General features: G+C 41.1%; 2 long non-coding RNA genes across 9 annotated transcripts in view; one reads left to right on the top strand and one right to left on the bottom strand.

Annotated features, from left to right (window-relative positions):
* Positions 1-1,352: 1,352 nt before the first annotated feature.
* LOC105493564 (uncharacterized) lies at positions 1,353-3,863 on the bottom strand. Of its 2 annotated transcripts, none has more exons than XR_011608695.1 (3): positions 3,816-3,863; positions 3,034-3,199; positions 1,353-2,260 (listed from the first exon to the last, which is right to left on the bottom strand). It is a non-coding gene; the product is annotated as an uncharacterized lncRNA (long non-coding RNA). The 2 variants fall into 2 exon arrangements; XR_011608694.1 differs by lacking the exon at positions 3,816-3,863 and adding an exon at positions 3,720-3,804.
* A 1,869-nt stretch (positions 3,864-5,732) lies between these two features.
* The window catches only part of LOC105493568 (uncharacterized), a 49,612-nt gene continuing 32,218 nt past the window's right edge, over positions 5,733-23,126 (top strand). For 3 of the 7 annotated variants that reach the window (XR_011608690.1, XR_011608691.1, XR_011608688.1), the window contains exons 1-4: positions 5,734-6,192; positions 10,389-10,505; positions 17,903-18,131; positions 21,526-21,660. This is a non-coding gene — a long non-coding RNA (uncharacterized lncRNA). Of the gene's footprint in view, positions 6,193-10,388; positions 10,506-14,090; positions 14,448-17,902; positions 18,132-21,525; positions 21,661-21,980; positions 22,941-23,126 lie in introns of those variants that run through there. The other 4 variants (XR_011608689.1, XR_011608692.1, XR_011608693.1 and 1 more) reach the window with 4 other exon arrangements.

Here is a 23,126-nt window from a genome sequence, read left to right as displayed (position 1 = left end):
AACAGCAAAGTGAGGACAACGAAGACTCTTCTCCCACAACAGGGGCTTGGTGGCTCAGGTGTTGAGCTTGTGGGACGTCGCTTCTGTACAGCAGCGATCGCGGAGGCTCAGCCTCCCTCCTTCAGAATTGTTCCTCACTCTTCCATCCTTCCTGAAGTTTCTCAGCTTTTGAGCACTTGCACTGTGCCAGGCACTGAGGTAAACACTTTATAATTACATTTTTACTTCTGATATTTTCTTCATAATGGTGTTTTTAGACCCAGAACCGAGGGGAAACATGTTGCCTGAGGTCACCCAGTTGGTGGGGAGGCAAACTGAGAGGAGTTCTTGTGGTCTATCCCAATCCCATGCTCCTCTTTGCTGCCAGACTGTGGGGCTGGACAGGGGGTTCCCAGAGTCATCACCACTTTTCAGTGATCTGAGACAGAGTGGGACAGAGGAGGTTGGGACTGGGGCCACCTGCCTGTCTGTCCCCAGATGCCTACCCTGGCTTCCTTTGGTCTTGCTCTCAGAACCCTGAGAGGCCAAGGGCTGCACCATATGTTCAGTGCTTCTTTTCTTTCCTCTGGGCCAACGCGCTGCAAGGAGAGTGCCTATTCCCCTCCCAATTCCTCCCCAAGCCCCCGTTTCCTACTCCTGTGAGGCTCACTCTGAAGAGAAAAACATCTTGCATGTGTCCAGCACTACTTAACATGATGCATTGGTGAGCACACAAGTGGGATGTGACAGAAGAGGGTGCTTGGTGAACAAGACCTCTTTCAGATCCTCCTGCCTCCTGTGACCACCCCCATTCCTATCCCCAGTCACACCAACCCAAACCTATGTTCTCTGCAATAGCAAGGACTCATTCTCACCTCTGGGCAGCCTGGGGTCCTTGTCCCTGGCTGAAGACTAAAGAGGACTGAAGGAATGGAGGCCAGGGCCAGAGCTGCTTCTTCCCTGGAAGCAGCATTTTTCCTGCACCCAAGCAAGAGTCCCTGTGGCCTTGCAGGGCTCTTAAGAGAAGCACATTTTGGGTTCCCACAAGGGGGTGACGAATTCCTCATCCTTTCTCCCCACCAACAAAAAATGGAGCAGAGAATAATTTTCAGTTCCCTGCAGTGGCCTCTAGGAGTGACTGCTATATCCTCTCTGGGGGCATCTGAGCTGGGATGGAGAGTCCCGTGACTGAACAGGAGCCCTGACCCTGGGGGTCTCACACCCCTCAATCAAGGGGAAACACATCTCCTGGCTTGGTGGCAACCATAGCCATGGCTTGCTTCCATTCATTGTTGGGGTCCGTGTGTTTCCTAAACAAAGGAATGAACACACAAGACAACACAAGACAAAACAAACATGGCAGCCACCTTGAATGGCGCACTCTGCTTTATTTTATACAGTCGTTTGTGAAATCTTGCCAAGTCACAAGACACATTGTTGTTTTTCTGACCTTTCCCTGACTTTCTGGATTTTCAAGATGTTTACACATAAACAAGCCCCCAGGGTCTGCTGTTTGCAGCTGGCTCCTTTGTCCTCCCTGTTTACAGGGAAGGAACGCCCTGCTTTGTTTGCAAGAGCAGGACTTATCGGAATGTCTCGTTTGCGAGCACGTAGTCCTCTACATTCATTCATACCTTAGGTTAAATCCCATGGCTCTCCACCAGGTCCTGAGCTTCAACTTCTCTTCATATGTCCATCCTCTCTGTCTTTAGAGTCTTCTCTCTCCACCCCAACTCTTCTTTGCCCTCCTTTCTCCATTTTTGTCTCTGCTCCTCTTTCCTCATCTTCCTGGTTCTCTTTCATTCTAATCTCCTTGCCATGTCCCATGAGAGTACTTTGATTATCTTCCTCCATGCCTGTCCCATCACTGAAAACACTATACCTGATCTTTTTTTCATATGATTGTTGGCCACATGTATGTCTTCTTTTGAAAAGTGTCTGTTTGTGTCCTTTGCCCACTCTTTATGGGGTTGTTGGTTTTCTTCTCGTACATTTGTTTAAGTTCCTTATAGATGTGGATATTAGATCTTTGTCAGATGCATAGTTTGGGAAAATTGTCTTCCATTCTGTAGGTTGTCTGTTTATTTTTTTGGTAGTTTATTTTGTTGTGCAGGAGCTCTTTGAGATGCCATCACACACCTGTCAGAATGGCTATCACTAAAAAGTCAAAAAATAACAAATACTGGTGAGGTTGTGGAGAAAAAGAAACTCTTATACACTGTTGGTGGAGTGCAAATTAGTTCCACTATTAAGGAAGACAGTGTGGCAATTCCTCAAAGACCTAAAGACAGAAATACAATTTGAGCCAGCAATCCCATTACGGGTATATACCCAAAGGAATATAAATCATTCTATTATGAAGACATATACATGCATATGTTCACTGCAACACTATTCACAGTAGCAAAGACATGGAATCAACCTAAATGCCCATCAATGATAGAATGGATAAACAAAATGTGGGACATATACACCATGGAATACTATGCAACCATAAAAAAGAGAATGAGATTGTGTCCTTTGCAGGGACATGGGTGGAGCTGGAGGCTATTATCCTGAGCAAACTAACACAGAAACAGAAAACCAAATACCATATGTTCTCACTTATAAGTGGGAGCTAAATGATGAGAACACATGGACATATGGAGGGGAACAACAGACACTGGGGCCTGTCAGAGGGTGGAGGGTGGGAAGAGGGAGAGGATCAAAAAAAATAACTAATGGGTAGTAGGCTTAATACCTGGGTGATGAAGTAATTTGTACAATAAAACCCCATGGCACAAGTTTACTTATGTAACAAACCTACACACGCACCCCTGAATTTAAAATAAAAGTTAAGAAAAAGAAAACGCTATACCTGAAATCTGTTTCCCTTCACTCCCCTCTAGGAATGTCTAGACAGCAGAGCTAACATGCCTCTTAATTGAGATGAAGGTGCACTTTGGGAATCTTGACTCCCAGGACAGGTTTCTTTCTCCTCCTCCATCTGAATCCAAGACTCTTTACTACAATGTCATGACCATGTGTTGGGTTTTTCCTGTGTAAATACAATACCTGGCCCCAGGATACTTCGATGATAAAGATCTTGCAGTTTGGCAGGAAGCGCCCCAGAGCAGAGGCCATGCATGGAGACAGGCCTGGGAAACAAGACCTAGGCCCAACGGAACCAACTCCTGGAGGTCAAGATGCAACAGCTCAGATCTCTGGATGACATCAAGGGCTAACAGGAAGAGAGCAGAGGCTGTGCTGGTGTCTGAGCTAAAGTCATACACCTGTACCAGGGGTTTTGGCAATTTAGCCTATGACGGGCTCCACTTGGAGACTCTTAAATGAACAGCAGAACAGCACTCAGTTCAGAGAATTGAGACCTCGTGAGAGAGACAAGGCATAGAATCTAAGATCTGTAAAGCCTATGTGTGGAGACCTGCCCAACTATGAGATATCTGGTTTTCCAAAGAAGCCTCCCATAGAAAACAGGTACTGACATTGGGCTGGGGCTCTCATCCTCCCATTTGCATTATTCTTGGCATCCCATGAATATTCAGAATAACTTTTCTGATATTGTATATGGGAACAGGCAGTTGAGCTTCCATTCAATTGAGCTTCTCGGCCAAATCAACTTTCACACCTCCAATGCTATTATTAAAGCATTACTAAATGCCGTAATAATTAGCATTTATCAACTGCCTAATAAATGCCACATTTTAAAAATGTATCTAAATATTTAGGTTAATTCTTACAAGATCTCTATGAATTAAAGAATAATATCATCCCCATTTAGCAGATGAGAAAATGCGGCAGGGATCTGTGGGGGGGGGTGTGGGCAGCAGGGAAACCTCTGCTTTATGTAGTCATTTGAAGACCCTGGTCTTTCTGCATTATAGCCCCATAACACACAGCTGCTATGGTCACCCTGGAATCCTGAATCTTACGGAAGATTCTACTGCCAGTCTTACATCATTTTCACTGGTCAGAACCCAATTACATGATCTCAACCTAACTGCAAGGGATGCTAGGCAATGTAGTCCAGTCATGTGGCTAGCAGGAAAATGAAAGGGGCTTGGTGAAAATTTGCTCTAGGTCCCAGACTTGGCAAATGATACCATATTTTCTTCCTTCTAAGCCCACACTCTTAAGTACTGTACTCTGTAAGTTCTGATTGTTGAAAATTTCATATTAAACATGGTAATTTTGCTAGGATATTTCCCCAGTGACTCCTCTATGATAGACAACATAAGGTTGGCACATTCATGTAAAATCCACGTGTTCCACTGTTGCTGACTCCCTCTATTCTCAGTTTATATTTTCTTCTTATTCTGTATACTCATGGTTTTGTGGATACTCCTCTTCTAACATCGTCCTTTATCTCTCACCTATTTTGAAGACTCTCAGGTAATTTTATTGTTCCTTTCAGAGCACAGTATGGGTGCCTCATCTCAAAGATTCCACAGGATGATAGCTTACCAGGAGGCAGATGAAATGGAGAAAACACAGCTTATTTCTATCTGAAAATGAGAGCCTCTCATTGAGAAGGCTGCCCTCTATGTTGGCATGTCTTGTCTCATCTTGTATTAGTCCAGCTCTGCTCCTCAGTGATGACCCTCTCAGAAACATCCCCTTTCTAGGAGGTGTGGGTCCCTCATTATGGAACTATTAGGACTTTGTGGGTTACACACGAAACTCTGCCCCCAAAAGTTGAAGAAACCAGTAGCTTACAGAAATTCTTGAGGTTGTGGGATGGCAGATAAGAACAGAAACAACTTGCTAAAGCACTGAAAATTTACTTATGAGGTAAAAGACCTGACTGAAATCAGCTGGAACTGGTATGGATGACTGGAGTTTGTATAGGACAAGCCCACTGACATCACAGCCTGAATTTTCACTGCATGTTTCATACTAACTTCCCCTGCAATTGCACATGAGTTAGTGCAAAAAGATAACTGTACATGCCCAACGACTTTCCAGACCTCCCCTTTCCTTCCATCAATTACCTACTAATCTCGGAATCCACCCCGTGAACTTTTCCCAATAGAAACTAGCACAGGTTTGAGCTTCACTCCTGTCTCCTTGTGAGTCAACTTGCAGTATAAAGCTTTCCTTTTCTCAGAAACCCAGTGTCATAGTACTGGCTTCCAGCACATTGGACAGTGAGCCCGGTTTGCAGGATAACGTACATGGGCACCGTTCTCTCTCCCCTCTATTTCTTGCTGCCTCTGTTAGTCACAGTCTTTTCACTGCTGTAACAACCCCCAGCTGCCAGTGGTTTTCTTTTGTTTTTGTTTTTGTTTTTGTTTTGAGAGGGAGTCTCACTCTGTCGCCCAGGCTGGAGTGCAGTGGCCGGATCTCCGCTCACTGCAAGCTCCGCCTCCCGGGTTCACGCCATTCTCCTGCCTCAGCCTCCCCAGTAGCTGGGACTACAGGCGCCCGCCACCTCGCCCGGCTAGTTTTTTGTATTTTTTTTTTTTTAGTAGAAACGGGGTTTCACCGTGTCAGCCAGGATGGTCTCGATCTCCTGACCTCGTGATCCGCCCGTCTCGGCCTCCCAAAGTGCTGGGATTACAGGCTTGAGCCACCGCGCCCGGCCCTGCCAGTGGTTTTCATCGTAAACATTTATTTATTCTTTGCATTACAATCCCAAGTGTGGGGGGCAGTGGGGAAACCTCTGCCTTATGTAGTCATTTGAAGATCCTGGTCTTTCTGCATTATGACCCCATAACACACAGCTGCTATGGTCACCCTGGAATCTGGAACCTTGCAGAAAGTTCTACTGCCAGGCTCACATCATTTTTATTGGCTGGAGCCCAGTCACATGACCCCAACTTAACTGCAAGGAATGCTGGGCAATATAGTCCAGTAGTGTGGCTAGCAGGAAAATTAAAGGGGTTTGGTGAATCCATTGCTCCTGCCATCACCAGACTAAAGACCTGCTGTCTCATCCAGTAATTATTATACTCCCTTGTCTCAATTAAGCATCTTTAGCCATGGATGGTTCATCTTATGGGTAGATGTGACTCCTTAGACTAAGGATCAGTGGACCATGGCCTGTGAGCCAACTCCAAGCAGCTGCCTGTTTTTGTCAGGTCCAGCAGTCAGGGACTCAGTGGGCAAGCACTGTGGGCTGCAGACACCAAGCTCCACCCTGATTCCCCCTCCACTCCCAGAGGTTCCACCCAGCTGGCAGGCTCACGGCACTGCAGCCCAGCATCCGAAGTGGTGAGTAACATGGAAATAGCAGATGGCGTGGAGAAGTCAGGAGTTTTCTTTCTTGTACTTTTATTATATCCTCAGTTCTGCCTCTTCTTCCACAAAGTCTAACATATGCACCATCTGGTCCTCTATGGGAAAGTGTTTCTGCACTTCTATCCTACAGAGACAATTCCCACCTTTGGAAATTGGAAACTCTTACCTTTATTTTGTTGACTAGTTTCCCACCTTGCAGTTTGTCCTGAGGTAAAGTATGGGAATGTCAGAGGCTTCTGTAGAAATCCCTAGTCCACTTTTACTGACAAATCAAATGAATAGTTTCAGTCCTGTTTGGGCACTATTGGTAACTGCCTGATTGAAACTGTGCTTCTATTAATCCAGGCTCCCTGGGACAAAAAAAAAAAATCATATAATCAATGCAATTAATTTTAATTTTATCACACGCACATACAGCCATCTAACTACCAGAATAAATAATATTCATTGAAAGCATTCAGGAGTAGAAAAGGAGAAACACCCACAGCAAAATTTACATGGTTTAATTTAAATTTACATAAAGACTAATTAGTTTCTCACATTTCTTAATGGTTGGAACAAAAAGAGGGAAGAAGGGGCAAAAAAATAATTGGTTCAGTTAATGTGTGAATAGTTGGTGTTTCATTTCAGAATGACTTGTACAAATTTAGGGGATGGTGAGAAATGGTAATATTAAAAAAATTGAGAAGGGAACCTTATCTTCATCCACACATTTGAAAATGCAGACTCCAGTTACTATTCTCATAATTATCACCAGTATTTAGTGTTTATCAGATCCCAGTGAAGGGACAGGCAAAAGAAAGAAGTCGCTCTTATAATAGTAACTACATGAAGTGTGGTATTTTATTGAGCCAGGTGAGTCTGAAGAGAGAGAGAGAGAGATATATATATTTCCCACTAGAAACTATCTGTCTGTCTGTCTATCTATCTATCTATCTATCTATCTATCTATCTATCTATCTATCTATCCATCCATCCCTCCATCCCTCTGTCCATCTGTCCATCCAACTGTGCATCCATCTATCTATCTATCTATCTATCTATCTATCTATCTATCTATCTATCTATCTATCTATCTATCTATCTATCTATCTTTTCCAACCTGCAACAGGAAGGCTGAGTTGAAGGGCCTTTTGCAGATCAGATCAGGATAGAATCAACCCCAGTGTATGGTTCTTAGTTCATTTTCATCCCTCTCTCCTTTCTGTCCTTGTTTTCTTTTCTTTATTCTTTTAAAACAATTTAAAACACAGGCAGCCATGGGTTTGGTTGATCCTACTCCTTAGTTTATGGTCCTATCACGATTGTTCCTGCCAGGCCCTCTCATTTTCTCCCTTCTCTCATCTACCATTACCCCTTCCTTGCGGAGGTGCCCATGTGCTTGACGTATGCCCTTGTGTGGTATTTTTGAATCTTTGCATAGTGTATAATTACAGGTTGTGTATGCATGTGTTTTAAATTCACAAATATTGCACCGCGGTCTAGATCTATATTCCCCTTAGTATTATATTTTGAAGATCCTCTGTGCTTCTCTTGGCAGCTCTGGTTTATTGTTCCTTTTGGTTTCCATGAATGAGCTTCTGTTTCCTGCTCCTCTCTTTCCACCTACCCTCCCAGAGTGGTCCGTGTCCCAGTAGCAGCTCATTCCACTTTGTTAGTATGAGTTGTTGCCTTGAAGGGTGGCTTCAGTGCATAGAGAAGATTATCTGTGGCTCCTTGCCTTTTAAATTACTAATCAAAATATTCAAGTAAATAAAATGCCAAACTTAAGATTTTCCATAAGTCATTATGTTCAACTTACAAGTTTAATATTTTATTTGCAAATCTATTTCAATATTTATAAGACAATTTTGAAAGCCTTAACTAAATTTCTTTAAATATTTTAAACAGTATTTGTAAATTGAATATATCCACTCTCTTGTAAAGCAATTCATATGCTATTTAATAAGCAAAACTATCTTAAGCATTTAAACAAGCCCAGAAATATAATAAATAAATGTTATTTTTACATTCTATTATTGTTTTTGTATTTAGATTAATTTCTTATACTTTTCAACTTAAAGACAAAAGTCAAAAATTGATTTCTAAATTGCATTTTAACTGGAAAAGAAAGATGAATCTGTAATCTAATAAGACAAATTGTCTTAACAATTACAAATGTTTTAAGTACCAAAAACTTCCCCAATTACTTCTTACCTTAGCAAATAAATACAATATACAGATTTGATATAATTCATCATCTGTTTTGTTGATTCTAAATTTTCCTGAGCTTAAAGAGATACTAAGGAAATCATTTTAATATTTCCAGAAAATTGGAATTACTATCCCAGACATATTGGAATTTATTCTTCAAAAGTTGTACAAGTTACCTCCTCAGTGGGATTCAATTAGCTAAAGATTAGAGATTTTCAGCTGGGAGCAGCTCTGGAGCAGCAGATACACCAGGTGATTTTTCTCACCCCATGGACTGCCTTGTTCGGCCTTTTCAAGTGTTTTATTTGTCCCTGTTTCAAAGCGCAATGACCTTACAGCCCAGCACCTTGGATTCCAGTCCCACATTGCCCAGTTCTGATTGGAGTCAGACCTCCTGCTCAGTTGCTTTAGCCCTTGGTGAGACTGATGCATTAGCTACTGATTTTGTTCTGCATGTTTTCCATATTCTTCCTTCCTGGCAGGGACACTGATCTTCCAGACATTATGAGATACACACACATTGGCATTCTGCACACTTCTTGTGTTTCTATCTGGCTCTTTCGTTTTAGGGACTAATGCTCTCAAGGACACACACCTTCCAGTATTCCTGCCTCAACGCTCAATCAATTGAATTGGCTCTGCTGAGGTCATCCTACTCCACCTTTACTGACAAATCAAATAAATATTTCAGTCCTGTTTGGGCACTGTTGATAATTGCCTGATTGAAACTGGACTTCTATTAATCCAGGCCCTCTGGGACAAAAAAATCATACAATTGATGCAATTAATTTTAATTTCGTTGCACGCACATATAGCCATATCATTACTAGAATAAAAAACAGTCATTCAGTGCATTCAGGAGTAGAAAATGAGGAACACTCACAACAAAATTGACGTGGTTTTGTTTAAATATACATAAAGACTTTGAAAAAACTTTTAGGCTTTTGAACATTCAGTACCAAATTCAGTTCCACAGTCATTAAATTTCCTTAGAGAAATTAAATGACATTTTAAAATGGCTGTTCTTGTCTTATTACTTAATAAATCCTAAATAATAGACAGAATACATAAAATGTCAGTTATTATAAAACATATTACTATAGTTCCGTTTCAACATATTCTAAAACATCATACAATTGATATCATTAATTTTGTCACACATACATACAGCCATGTAATTAACAGAATAAGTAAAATTCTTTCTCTCTCACACCCACACACACACTTTGAGAGAGACACACACAAATGCCACATACTTATTTCAATAAAAATATGTTATTATAGTCTCCCTTTTGAATCCTTTTTTCCTTTGTATATAATTAACTCACCACCTTTCATTAACTCAACTTATTTCAATAATTCATTGCTGTGAGTTCTGTTTTTAAAGCTTTGAACAACTGGGCTCCTAAAAGCCCTTTATTAAATTTCTCTGCTCCTTTAGCATTTCTTTTGAAATTTAAAATGCATTCTTGCTTTCCAGCAATGTCGGCAAGTTGGTACCACCTTCTGAATTTATTTTTGCCCCAAGACTTGGAACAAGTCAGTCTCCAATGAGTCCTGGATTCTTCCAGCTGAGTTAGTTTTAGAGACCAGGATCTCAGGATCCAATGGGCATTGACGGTTGTCCAATGGGTTGCTATTATTTTTTGGCAACGTTTAGATATTGATTTTGGTTAAAGGTTGACCTTGATAACTCAGATTTAAGATACTAGATTTATACCCAACTCTTCTTTATTTCTTGCGGTTTTCTCAGCCACCAGGCCTCTCTCTGACTTCAGCTGCCATCTCCTTACTCCGGCATGGTTCCCGGGCCTCTGCCTGCCTTCTGCATAAGCCTGTTCCCTGAGGGCTGTCTTGTTTTTTTGGTTGATTAGTTGGTTGGTTGTTTTTTTATCTCAGCCAACTGGTCTTCTCAATCTACACACCCTCTTTTGATATCTCACCCACTTTTATACTTTTTTGTTTGTTCGTTCCAGGTACTGTCCCTAGGCTGATGACTGCCACATCTTTCCCTGGGCCAAAACGTTCCTCTGAGATTCAGATGTGTGTCAACAACTGGAGAGCAGGCTTGGAATTTAAAAATCAAGTTTTCAGTAAGTTGAGATGTTTTGCTTCACATACACAAATTATCACTTTGACAGAAATATTTTGCTTACTCAAACGTTTGTATTGCTAGAAAAAGAGATTTTTTTAAACCCCAGTAAAGTCAAGAAGAAAGAAGAGAAGGAAGGAAGGAAGGAAGCATTTAGTAGGATGACCCACTAAAACACCATTTCAATGCACTTTCCAATGAGAAAAATTGACACTGAAATTGTAGTATTTGGTTACAGAGGAAGCCACAGATCCAAATTCAAACTTGATAAGTGTTTTTTGGGCAAACAACTTAAACTCTCTAATCTTCAGTTTTCTTTCCTACAAAGTGATGATGCTAACATATGTGAAGTTATAAAACAAGTATGAATAAACCTAACAAAACACCCGGCCCTTAGAAAGCATGCAACCCACCTTTGTTAAGGTAATTAGGGAATGAATTCATTGTTGACATACACCTAGAAAGTGGGTGTTACTGGACTAGAAGACCCTCTTCATTTGTTTTTGCTTTTTGTTTTTGTTTTAATTTTATTTCTCTTGCTCTACAGTTGGCTTTCTCTTTTTTTATTATTATACTTTAAGTCCTAGGGTACATGTGCACAATGTGCAGGTTTGTTACATATGTATACATGTGCCATGTTGGTGTGCTGCACCCATTAACTCGTCATTTACATTAGGTATATCTCCTAATACTATCCCTCCCACCTCCCTGCTCCCTACAACAGGCCCCGGTGTGTGATGTTCCCCTTCCTGTGTCCAAGTGTTCTCGTTGTTCACTTCCCACCTATGAGTGAGAACACGCAGTGTTTGGTTTTCTGTTCTTGAGACAGTTTGCTTAGAATGATGGTTTCCAGCTGCATCCATGTCCCTACAAAGGACATGAACGCATTCTTTTTTATGGCTGCATAGTATTCCATGGTGTATATGTGCCACAATTTCTTAATCCAGTCTGTCATTGATGGACATTTGGGTTGATTCCAAGTCTTTGCTATTGTGAATAGTGCCACAATAAACATACATGTGCATGTGTCTTTATAGCAGCATGATTTATAATCCTTTGGGTATATACCCAGTAATGGGATTGCTGGGTCAAATGGTATTTCTAGTTCTAGATCCTTGAGGAATTGCCACACTGGAAGACCCTTTTTATAACCGGATGTTGCTCTGATGAGTTTAAAGCCTTAAGTGGCCGTTAAGAAAGATTGGTGATGAGATGTAATTAAATGTGAATGGCATTCTTTATAGTCCAAAGTGTAAAGGCTGCATTACTTATGATTCACTCAAAACAGTACATTTAATCAGTGTACTTTAGCCCCTAAAATATTATAAATGCAAAAATATTTCTTTTATGTATGCTGACAAGGCTAAATATTGGAAAAATGGTTTTTAAAATCAGAGTTTACCCACACAATTAGTTTTTATTTTTATTTTTCATGATCACATAAATAATAGTCTGGGTACTACTAAGTGATTAAAATTAAAACTAGAACATCTCTGTAATTAGACCCATTGTTCTGCCTTTCCACTGCTTTCCAGACCTTTAAAGGATACAGTTCTAGGAAAAATAGTAGGAAGCACTAATTTTTCCAGTGAGTAGTGAATATATGAAAACATATTGTCTTCAAAGTTTGTACTGCTAAGGTTTGAATTTAGCAAAATAGGGATTTAGATAAATGAATGAGGATATGCAAGGAAATGTCCTTAAATGCATTTCAGAAAACATTTAAGAAGTTTGTTTCAAGAATGTTCTACTGGCGAGTCCTCAGCTTCTTGCTGTGACTGCAGTCTAAGGCTGTACTAGACACTGTCAACATGTCAAGATCCATGGAACATGTGATATTCATGGAATAATAGAAGTGAATGTCAGATTTAAACTTCAATCAATAGCCAGTATCAATCCTCATGGATATTTCTGAGAAGAGAAAATTTCTACTTTCTCTGTGAGGGTAGTAAAAGGTCACCTTTTTCTGAATGAGAAAAAATAAATTCCCAGTGGGATTTCTGAATTTTCAGTGGAGGGGCTTCTATATACCTCTTTCTGCTTGCTTTGACTTTGGCCATGTGGAAGAGAGATGAGGCAGCACTTCCAGGAGATCCTTCAATCAACCTGTGGTAATGTTGCAGCTAAATGTGAAGCCTTGCACCAGTGTGTGTGTGGGGTTGTTGGTGGGGGGCAGTTTGGCAAAAGCTCAGAGAGGGGCAGGTGATACAAACGCCTGTGTCTCTGAGGGAAAAGGTACGGCAGGCAAATGTGAGCAGAGATTCTGGGTAGTACACCCCTGAGAGGCTTTCAATATTAAAGCAAATAAATAACAAAAAGGTTAAAATATATATTTTCTAACTTTAAAACCATAATAGAAAACGAAATTGAGGATTAGTAAAAAAAAAAAAAAAAAAAAAAAAAAAAAAGTACCAAATTTGACAAGGTTGTATTTTCATTGCTTTTCCCTTTTTGGAAAGCTTTCTCTGAACATAATATCGAACTTAAGGCTTAGCACTGTTAAGTTCATTTTTTAAAATGATAATTCTGTCACCTAAAATATTGAAAAGTAGCAAGACCTGGAAAAAAACTATATACAATGAGCACAAAATCTGGAGTCTGAGGATCTCCCATATTGATTTAAGATTTGTTTCATAAAGAGTTGTTTAATGAGGCTAATTCCTCACCAGGGTCTTGGGCAAATTAAATAAATTATCTGTGATGGAGTAAACACTCATGGATACATCGCAGTGCATATTGCTATTATTGACACAGAAAAATGCTAACACTGGCAGCAGATGGCTGTTGATTCTGGCTCTGCCACTAAGCACTTTGTCACCAGTTATAGTACAGTGTGCTGTCGTTTCCTGTTCTCCCAGGAATGAGCCATCCATTGATGGGTTAAACTCCAAGAGTAAATACAGATAAAACCAAGCTAATCTATTGTTGTATAACTACAAAATTAAATGAATTAAAGAGAAGCTCAAGCAACATGTGTAAACTTATCTCTTTTTTATCTCTTTTTGAGATGGAGTCTCACTCTGTTGCCTAGGCTAGAGTGCAGTGGCGCGATCTTAGCTCACTGCAACCTCTGCCTCTGGGTTCAAGCAGTTCTCTGTTTCAGCCTGCCAAGTAGCTGGGATTACAGGCACCCTCTACCGTGCCCAGATTTTTTTTTTTGTATTTTTAGTAGAGACGAGTCTTCACCATCTTGGCCAGACTGTGTAAACTTATCTTATTCTTCCCCAGTATCTGTCTATGCTCCTGGGATCTCAAAACCTAGACTAAGTTTAGTCTAGATAAACATGCCTTTTCTCTCAACTGGTGTACACAGAGCCTCTTGTACAGTTGTTCCTTGCAGAGTTAAGTGAATAACTTAAATATCTTTAATAAAAGTACTAGCTGATTTTTATTGATCACTTAGCATATGTCAGACACTGTTTTGCTATTGAGCAATGATTGTCTCAATGCATTAGCACAATAATTTTGGAGAGTGTAACAGAGTAGGCTCTATTCAGGCTATATACGGTAGCTACTGAGCATACTAATACATAATAAATTAACAAGGGGTTAGGAAGCATTACCATATGCACTTTGTCTTTTACAGATTCTTAACACTTGAATTAAAAGGAGAATGGTCATTAAACAGAAACTGCTGCTAAAAGTGACAAGCAACTTAGCAATACACATTAGGAGCAAAGATTATAATTTATGCAGCATATTTTCATATACAGGCAAATCTGATACAGAAGAAAAAAACAAATGGCTTGGAATAAAACAAAATCCTTAAAATGTGTAAGTCTCTGACCTCAGATAGAACTTCAGTATGAACCAGCTGCAGAGCAGCATCCTGGGGCCAGTGGGGTGGGGAGGTTCATTGTTGATTTGCTATTATTCTGTGGGTTGGGATGGATTTACATTTGTGCCTCATGAGGCAGGAACTGACTCACCAAAATAAAATAAAATAAAATAAAATAAAACAAAATAAAAATAAGCCAATTTGTATCCTTGTAAAAATGAGAGTGAGCATACCCAATAAGCGACACAGTCCTCATGGTATTTTATGACAACTAAGTATATATAAGTAGCTTAAATCTTCAGGCAACCCACAGGGAGCAGTGCTCTTGTTGGGGAGGAAAGTGAAAGAAGATACTTAGTGAAGGTGTGACCCTCAGTGAGACCCCAGTCAGTGTGGACCACAAACCGCCTAGGGACATCTTGCCTGCTGGGAGGCCTATCAGCTGGTAGCCACAGCTGCCTCTTTACCTGCTTTTCTGGCCATGAATCCAGAGGTCATAAATGAGTCTGGCACACTCCCTAGCTCCTTGTGTTATTTCTGGAAATCCAACTTTGCACCTGCCTCTCATGATTGACATCCTCCACCCAGGCAGCCGCAATCTTCTGCTTGGGCCTTGGGTCTGCTACGATCTGAGTGGCAACCTCTTGACGTGCCTCAAATTTCATTATGAGTAATCTTTTAGATTAAGTGTTGCCTCTTCTAGTCCTCTTTTTCTACTCTTCAGAAACAGTTAGAAGGTTGTTTCTTACCTAGTAGGATCTGCTGACCACTCATTATTTCTAGAAAACTTAACCTTTTTTTTTTTTTTTGAGATGGAGTCTCGCTCTGTTGCCCAGGCTGGAGTGCAGTGGCCGGATCTCAGCTCACTGCAAGCTCTGCCTCCCGGGTTTATGGAATTCTCCTGCCTCAGCCTCCCGAGTAGCTGGAACTACAGGCACCCGCCACCTGGCCTGGCTAGTTTTTTGTATTTTTTAGTAGAGACAGGGTTTCACCGGGTTAGCCACGATGGTCTCGATCTCCTGACCTTGTGATCCGCCCGTCTCGGCCTCCCGAAGTGCTGGGATTACAGGCTTGAGCCACCGTGCCCGGCCGAAAACTTAACCTTTTAACAAGGGTTCCAATACCTACTTGAACCTCCTCTTCAGGCTGAGAACAGCTGAGAGCCAACTCCCTTCAAGGAATTTCCACAGATGAAACGCCCTGCATTTTATGTGGGAAAGTGGGACAATAAACACTCATGGGAGAGCACACTGCAGGCTGGCCTGACATCGAGGATATCAGCTTAATTAAAATCTATCTCTCATGTCTTACATTATGGCTTTCTGAGGTATTAAATTACTTGAGGTCCTCTAAAGACTTTCTTTCTTCACTGGTGTTTCTTCTCCCTCCTGTCTATGAAATTCTAATGGCGACATCCTATCCACCATCCATAGGAATTACAGATTTGCCTCTGACCTGAGCACAGACACCACTGCTGAAAGAGTTTAAGTGGGCAAAATGGGAAAATACCAATACAAAGCCATAAAGCAGTGGCTGAAATACCAGTGGTTGATTTACTCTCCTCAAAGGGCAGAGTATGGTTATGACCCCAAGAGACCTTAAATGTGTAATTATGGCTCTAATCTTAGGCTTCCTAGTGTCAACTATCAGCTACCCCAGAAATACCGTCAGACAAACATGCTGATGAAGTAAAGCTGAGTTTGTTATAATAGCTGCATCAAGAAAACCTCACCTTGATTGAGTGTTGGTAATCTCTCAAAAAGGGGGTGGTAAAGGAAGATATATGTCAGGTCCTGGTACAACAAATGACTGGTGATCTGCGACCTTGGAGGAAAACACTATTTCTGTAGAGTTTATTGAGCCATTTTGACCATGCGTAATTTTCATGCTTGTGCGGTTTTTAGAAGCACACAGCAGCATAAGGTGTGACCTCTCTGATTGTTCTACTTTGTCCAGGATGCTCCTTCTGTCAATTTCTTTCACAAGGAATAAAAGCATTTTTAGGCCGGGTACGGTGGCTCATGCCTGTAATCCCAGCACTTTGGGAGGCCGAGGTGGGTGGGTCACCTGAAGTCAGGACTTAAAGACCAGCCTGAACAACATGGTGAAATCCAGTCTCTACTAAAATACAAAAATTAGCCAGGTATGGTGGCTCATGCCTGTAATCCCAGCTACTCAGGAGGCTGAGGCGAGAGAATTGCTTGAACCTGGAAGGTGGAGGTTGCAGTGAGCCGAGATCGCACCACTGCACTCCAGCCTGGTTGATGAGCGAAACTCCGTCTCACACAGAAAAAAACAAAAAAGAAAAACCAAAAAACAAAACAGTGTCTTTAATCTCATCCCACCAATGTAACATTAGGGTCCCCTTGTATTATTTATTCTTCTTGTGCCCTAGAAGAACTGTTTTTGTTTTCACAGCAGAAGATTAGAAAGTGAAACGCTTAAAGATCTTGTTAGTAGTGGGACTTCAGGCATCTTAAGAGAAGACTGCTCAGCTCACATACATACAAGACCTAAGCATCAAGCCTAGGCTGCAGGATGGAGGACACCAATCACAGGGCCATCTGCAAAAGGTGGCTTTGGTGGATTAATTGATTGGAAGCGGCTCTTTCCATTCCCCGGTTCCTTATTTATCTTTCTCCCACAGATGTGTGAAAGAAATACATTTCTCCATAAGATTTTCTCAAGCAGAGAACTGGCTGTCTCCAATTTCTCCAGGGACATGTTCTTTTGCTATTATTCTGCACTTACACAGAAGCATGACTCTTTTCTACTGGAAAATTCACAGGGCCATATACAAGTAAAACAAACAATTTTGAATTCAAAAAACCCCTTAGAGTGAATCTTAGAAGCATAAACAAACCTTTTCTGTTTGTTTTACTTGTATATGGGCCTCTATTTATATATGTTTGTTGTTTACAACAAACAGATCTTCAGAATAATATAACTTTTGGATTCTGACGGCCGTCTACCCAAAAAAAGTGGGGGCTCTGGGGTGCAGCATTGTGTGCAGTGTCAGAGGCTAAGTCCATGCATTCAGAATCAGAATTTTCTCTCCTGTTTCTTATGGCTACCGGCTCTTCATAAAAGAGCCCCAGCTGAGAATCGGGTTATCTTTAGGGCTCTCGACACGAGAGGAAAGGAGGGTGGTGAAGGTAGGGGCTGACATTTTTACTTGTCTACCCATCTGGGAATTTTCTTGCTGATAGAATCCTTACGTGACGGCAGTCCAACATGCCCACCCACAGTACATGGATTCTGATTGGCCACAGCCCATCCGCAGTACATAGATTCTGATTGGTCACAGCCCACCCACAGTACATAGATTGTGATTGGCCACAGCTCACCCATAGTCATAGATTCTGATTGGCCACAGCCCACCCACAGTACATAGATTCTGATTGGCCACAGCCCACCCACAGTACATAGATTCTGATTGGCCACAGCTGAAAATCATGGCCGTCAAGCTCCCTTTTATCAGACACTGGTTTTCGTGGCCTCTCTTCAGCCAGAGGGGGAGTGTCTGCTGGAGAAACCCCTAAGCTGAAAGCCGCTTTGTCACCTTCTTCCTTCCTGCTTGGGACACACATGTAATGCTTGGCACTGCTCCCGCCATCTAGTCACCATGAGATGACAGCCAAGAGGAGAAAAAGCCAAAACGGAGAGGATGACAGTGAAGAAAGAGGAAAAGTGGTTAAACCTGACGTGACATCATGGAAATCTGAACAAAGGCACAGAACCACAGATTTCCCAATTCTTGCGAAAGAAGCAATTCATATTCCTTCTGGGTGAAGCTGCTGCTGGTTGGGTATTTATCCTATTAGAGCTGAAGCATCCTAAGTAATACAGGTACTATTTTACCTTCATCTTATTTTAACTATGCAAGTAATATTTAATAATTGGCCAAAACATAAAAAGGATAAAAAGAAAACGCCAATCACCTCTAATCTCATAATGTTTAAGTATTACATCATTTCTATTCTGATTGTTCACAATTTATGTTTTATTAATCCTCTTCTCCTTGACAAAGCAGGAAATGTGCTTAATCTCTGGCCCAACTCCTCAATTCCTCTCTTCTCCAAATTCTCAAACTTCAAAATTAGAAAGCACATCACCTTAAAACAAACCCAACAGCCTAACTTTTAAAATCCTCATCTGATAGATGTTACCCAGCATGGTGCTATGCGGGGGTCTGTCCCGCAGACCCTGACCCAACGACGGATGAATGAAGTACGCTGACACACAGATATTTTGTTTTGCGAGTTCGGCTGAGTGTCTGAGCTACTTACAGACTCCAAGCAGAGTTCTGTAAACAGTTGGGACCGCGGCCTCGGCTTGCCAGCGAGACTCGCATTTATTCAATAGAGATTAATTGACGAAGGCTTGAGTCAACACCACTAGAGGGTAATTGACATTGTGGACTTCCAGAGTAGAAAGCAATTAAGCACCCACAGTAGATCAAAGGTTAGTCTTAGGACCACATGAGTAAACAATCTAGATAGATAACTTCCCACATTCCTTTGTTACTACTGTAATTTATTTAACTAAAGGTAAAGTGAACAGGCCACCTGCAGCCAGATCTATTACCAAAGTTATGCAAACTCTCAGGCCTTCCAAGAGGGTTTGTGGCTATTATAAGCAGTATTTTTCCCACCAACCTGACTGAACTCCCACAGTGCTAATGTTCTGATAGTGTCCAGCACCCAGAGGCCACGCAGTAGCTGTTTGCAGATTGATTAAGTAGCACATTGGATTGTCAGTTGTTTCTAAGAGTAAGGCTGGAGTTTGCTTACACTTACAGAAAGTCACCTCTTTGTTTATCTCTTGAGTTGCTAGCACAGTCTCTTTAGAGGGTTGGCATGCTGAAAGGACCACAGTTTAATAGCCAGATAATCCAGTCACACTGACAGGCAAACCTTCAGAAAGACAAAAATCTCCAGAGTTAGCTCTGAATAGCAATTAATGCCCATGCAGGAGGCTTTTCAGAGACCCATGAACTACACAAAGGAATGAGGCTCTGTGCTGCTAGGAGGGTGCTTTCTCGTCAATACCACGATAATCAGGTGGCCTTACCAGGAAGTTGACATATACACTGATGTAACTGGGAATGTTTGATTTTTAAAAAAACATATAAACAAACACAGAAGAATTAAAAAGGAATTTTAAAGAATTGCCTTCGAGATGCTTCAAGATGCTTTTGATGACAATGAAAGTCAAAATATTTTACTACCAAAAGACATCCAATCCTTTCAATATAAATTCACTGATCCTGTATGATCAAGCCACACCCTATGACCTCATTTATTCTAATTACTTCCTTAGAAGCATCATCTCCAAATACACCCACGAGGGGAGGGTGGAGGTTAAGGCTTCAACATATGAATTGTGGGGAAATGCAAACATGTTGCAGATAACATTAAATCATCAGAAATCTTTTTGTGACTAAGCATTGATGAAAACCAAATCTTTAATGGATAGTTTTATACCTCTGATGATTGGAGCAATAATTATAAACAAGTTTCTCCCTCCATTCATTTCAAAACTTGTTTCTCCTGCACTATCCACGTCAGACTCACTTCTAGAACAATCTCATATTAGGAAATAAACCCTGACCCAGCACCTTTGAGTGGGTTGACACAGTGGGGGGAATTACTCCTGGAAGTTCCTCCTACAGCAAGACAGATGCCATAACTATACTGATAACTGAGTTCAGCCATATAAATACATCCCACTAAACCCAGACAAATGCACACACAACTCAGAGAACCCTTAGCCACATGGCAAACTTGCCTGCAGCCACTGGACCATCATGCAACTTGGGGATGCGTGACAGAGGAGAAATTGTTAGGTTAGTGCAAAAGTCATTAAGATTTTTGCCATTGAACGTAATGACAAAAACCACAATGACTTTTGCATCAACCTCATTGAACAAAGGTCTTGATGGACCGTAATTAAAGCATCTTTTGCATGTCACAGTGTGAACACATGGCCAGCACATCTTCCTGAGGACTGAGAGATAGATCTAAGCCAATGAAGGTTCAGCAGCTCATCAGTTTTATGGAAAATCGGCTTCTTTCAAGGACTGGGGACCTCTGGAAGCTGCACACAGAGCCCTTCCTTCTCCCCCTCTTCCTCCAGAGGCCCTGCCAAGATCTGGTTGGAGGTCCTCTTTGTTCCTAGGTCCATTCCTCCCCCAGGCACTTGGAGGAGGACACTGTTTTTGAGTGTGCAAGTCTTTCTCTCTTACTGTTGGTAAGCAAAAGATCTTACCAAAACTTGACAACCATATTCCATTTATCTCCTCAAAAACTCAACTTAGGTTTTGAGAAAAGCATGTTAGCATAGTGAGGCATCGTAGTGTTATAAAACCCTACAGTGGGGTGACACAGAGTCTGGACTTTAGAGCCAGACTTCTTTGTTCAAACCCTGCCTCTGCCCCTTACTATCTGTACACACCTGCAACTTCGTTAACCTCTCTGTGCCTCATTTTCCCGTTCTGTAGCATAGAGATGATATGGAACTGCTGTAAGAGTTAAATGAGTTAAGAACAAAGAACGTGAAATAACACCCAGCACATGCTAACTGTGTACGTGGTAGCTATCAGTGCCTCCTAAGAACCAGCCCTTTATAAATTAAGTGCCAAAAAATAATAAGGTATTTCTGTTTTCCACTCTTCCTCATACCTTCCATGAGGCAATGCACAGAAATCTGACTCTGTTGGGCAGGAAGGGGGTGGAAAAAGGAAAACTACAAAGAGAACCTGAATTAAAAGATGATAACATCTCAGAATATTAATTTAGGCACAGATACATGAAAAAAAATTTCAACAGAATTTTTATTATCTGTCCACACATTAAAGTCTCAGGTGCCTCAAATTCACTTGTATGTGAAAAGTTACTTACATGGTTTGTTTTTCCACCTATGAAAAGAAGTAAATAAATTTGTCTGTTGACTACTTAGGGTGTCTGGGGCTATGGGCAACTCTGAGGATTCTTTCATAGGATTATCTCTCCCTCCCTTGCTCCCTCCCTTATTCTTTCCTTCCTTCTTTTCTTCCTTCCCTTCCTCCCATCTTTCCTCTCTCCATCCTTCCTCCCCTCCTCTCTGTCTCCCTATTTCTTTCTTTTGCTGCCGTTATTTGATATTCATTAAGAACCAGCAATGCTGTTATGAATGTACAAAATAGATTCTTCCAAATGGCTTTCTTCCCCTAAGAGATGATAGATTGCTTTTCTCTCCTCAGTGCAAATCAGAAATTGAAATAGATGAAGCACGTCTTGAGCAGTGTCATGGCAAAGGAGTCTGGCTTGTGGAGTGTCTGTCTCTGGAAATTTGGAGAGCTGGGAGCAGGAGATGTGATTGTGGTTCACAATTGCAGGTAAGGTTGGGACACCTCTCTCAGGCCTGAAGCATATGCAGGGTTCTCTCTCCTAATAGCAGCATCCCGACTGCCCTTTATGCTTTTTGAATTGGTTTTACACATTCTTTCCCCAAATTCACAGTTTGGTCAGGGATAAATAAGTTAATTAACAGATTCAGGGAAGTTTTAGAGAATGGAAGGGAAGGACACATTTTCAATGGAAATTATCAAGCCAATACATCTCCCAGATGTTTACTAAAAACAATGCATAATTATAGATGTAAGGTCAGTTTTCGTTGGATGTACTGGGTGTCTAACAGAGACTGTAAATTCAACAGAAATGGAAGGGACCATCCCAGGACACAGCACAACCAAATCAACTGCACAGCCGTTTTCTCTACTATCAGTGTGACTAGGTTGCTATCCCAAAAATGTTTTCAATTCCTGCAATATTTATGAGGATATGGGAGCAGGGATGTCCTTGTTTCTTTGAAATCAGTAAGTAAAGATCTGAGACATTTATACTACATGAAGAAATCAAGATCTGTCACTAAAGTCAATTCTTAGGTGTTTCCAATCTCTCATGTAGGGTAAAGCTCTATGCTGTAGTAATGAGCCTCAAGATATATAATGGTTAGAGCCCCATGGAAGTTTACTTTTCACTCATTGAAAGTCCAATCTGGTTGTTTTTGTTGATGGGTGAGTAGATCCACCAAGAACTAATCCAAGAACCTAGGCTCTTTCCATCCTGTGACTTCTCCATCTTTAACAAGCATCTTCTGAGTGGCAGCAACCAAGTGTGCAGGACTACCCATGAGATGTTTTATAGGTCAGGCTGGGAGATGGTGATATGGCTTCTACTCACCTTTCTCAGCTAGGTCCTAGTCCCTCTGCAAGGGAGGCTGTAAATAGAGTATAACTGTGAGCTTGAGAAGAAAAAAAAAGAGGTTTGGTAAATAGCTATTCACTAGATAACTGAATAGCTAGCTAGCCTGTCTCTGCTGTCACAGCCTTTAGAAAAAATCATGCACAGTGTATTCCGGATTAATTAGGGGTTGATTTTAAACTTTCAGAGAGACAAAGGAGAGGCATAAATATCTGCAGCTTTGTTTCTATCTAGGTTATGTTGTTGAAAACCACAAAGAGAAAGCTCTGTTCCTTATCAGGTTTAGTCATAAGGCATTCTCTATAGCAAGAAAGTTATAAATGCTGCATAGTAGAACACAGCCATTTTGTTCTCCTAAGATGAGAAAGAAAGAAAATATCTGTAAAATATTTGAAAAAAATCAGTTGAGACACTAAATATCTTTCAAGACTGGGTTTTCTGTTACCGCCTTTTCTTTATTCTACAATTATGGAAAACATATTCTTTAAGACAAAGACAATCTCTCCATTGACAAATATGTTAGGAAAGTTCAAATCTTCAACAGGCCCGGCACTGGTGGTGATTCAGAGGGGATATGCAGCAATTGGATCATTATTGT

The sequence above is a fragment of the Macaca nemestrina genome, chromosome 10 (assembly GCF_043159975.1).
Source record: "Macaca nemestrina isolate mMacNem1 chromosome 10, mMacNem.hap1, whole genome shotgun sequence".
Classification (NCBI taxonomy): Eukaryota; Metazoa; Chordata; class Mammalia; order Primates; family Cercopithecidae; genus Macaca; species Macaca nemestrina.
This window is presented reverse-complemented; position numbering and strand designations above follow the sequence as displayed.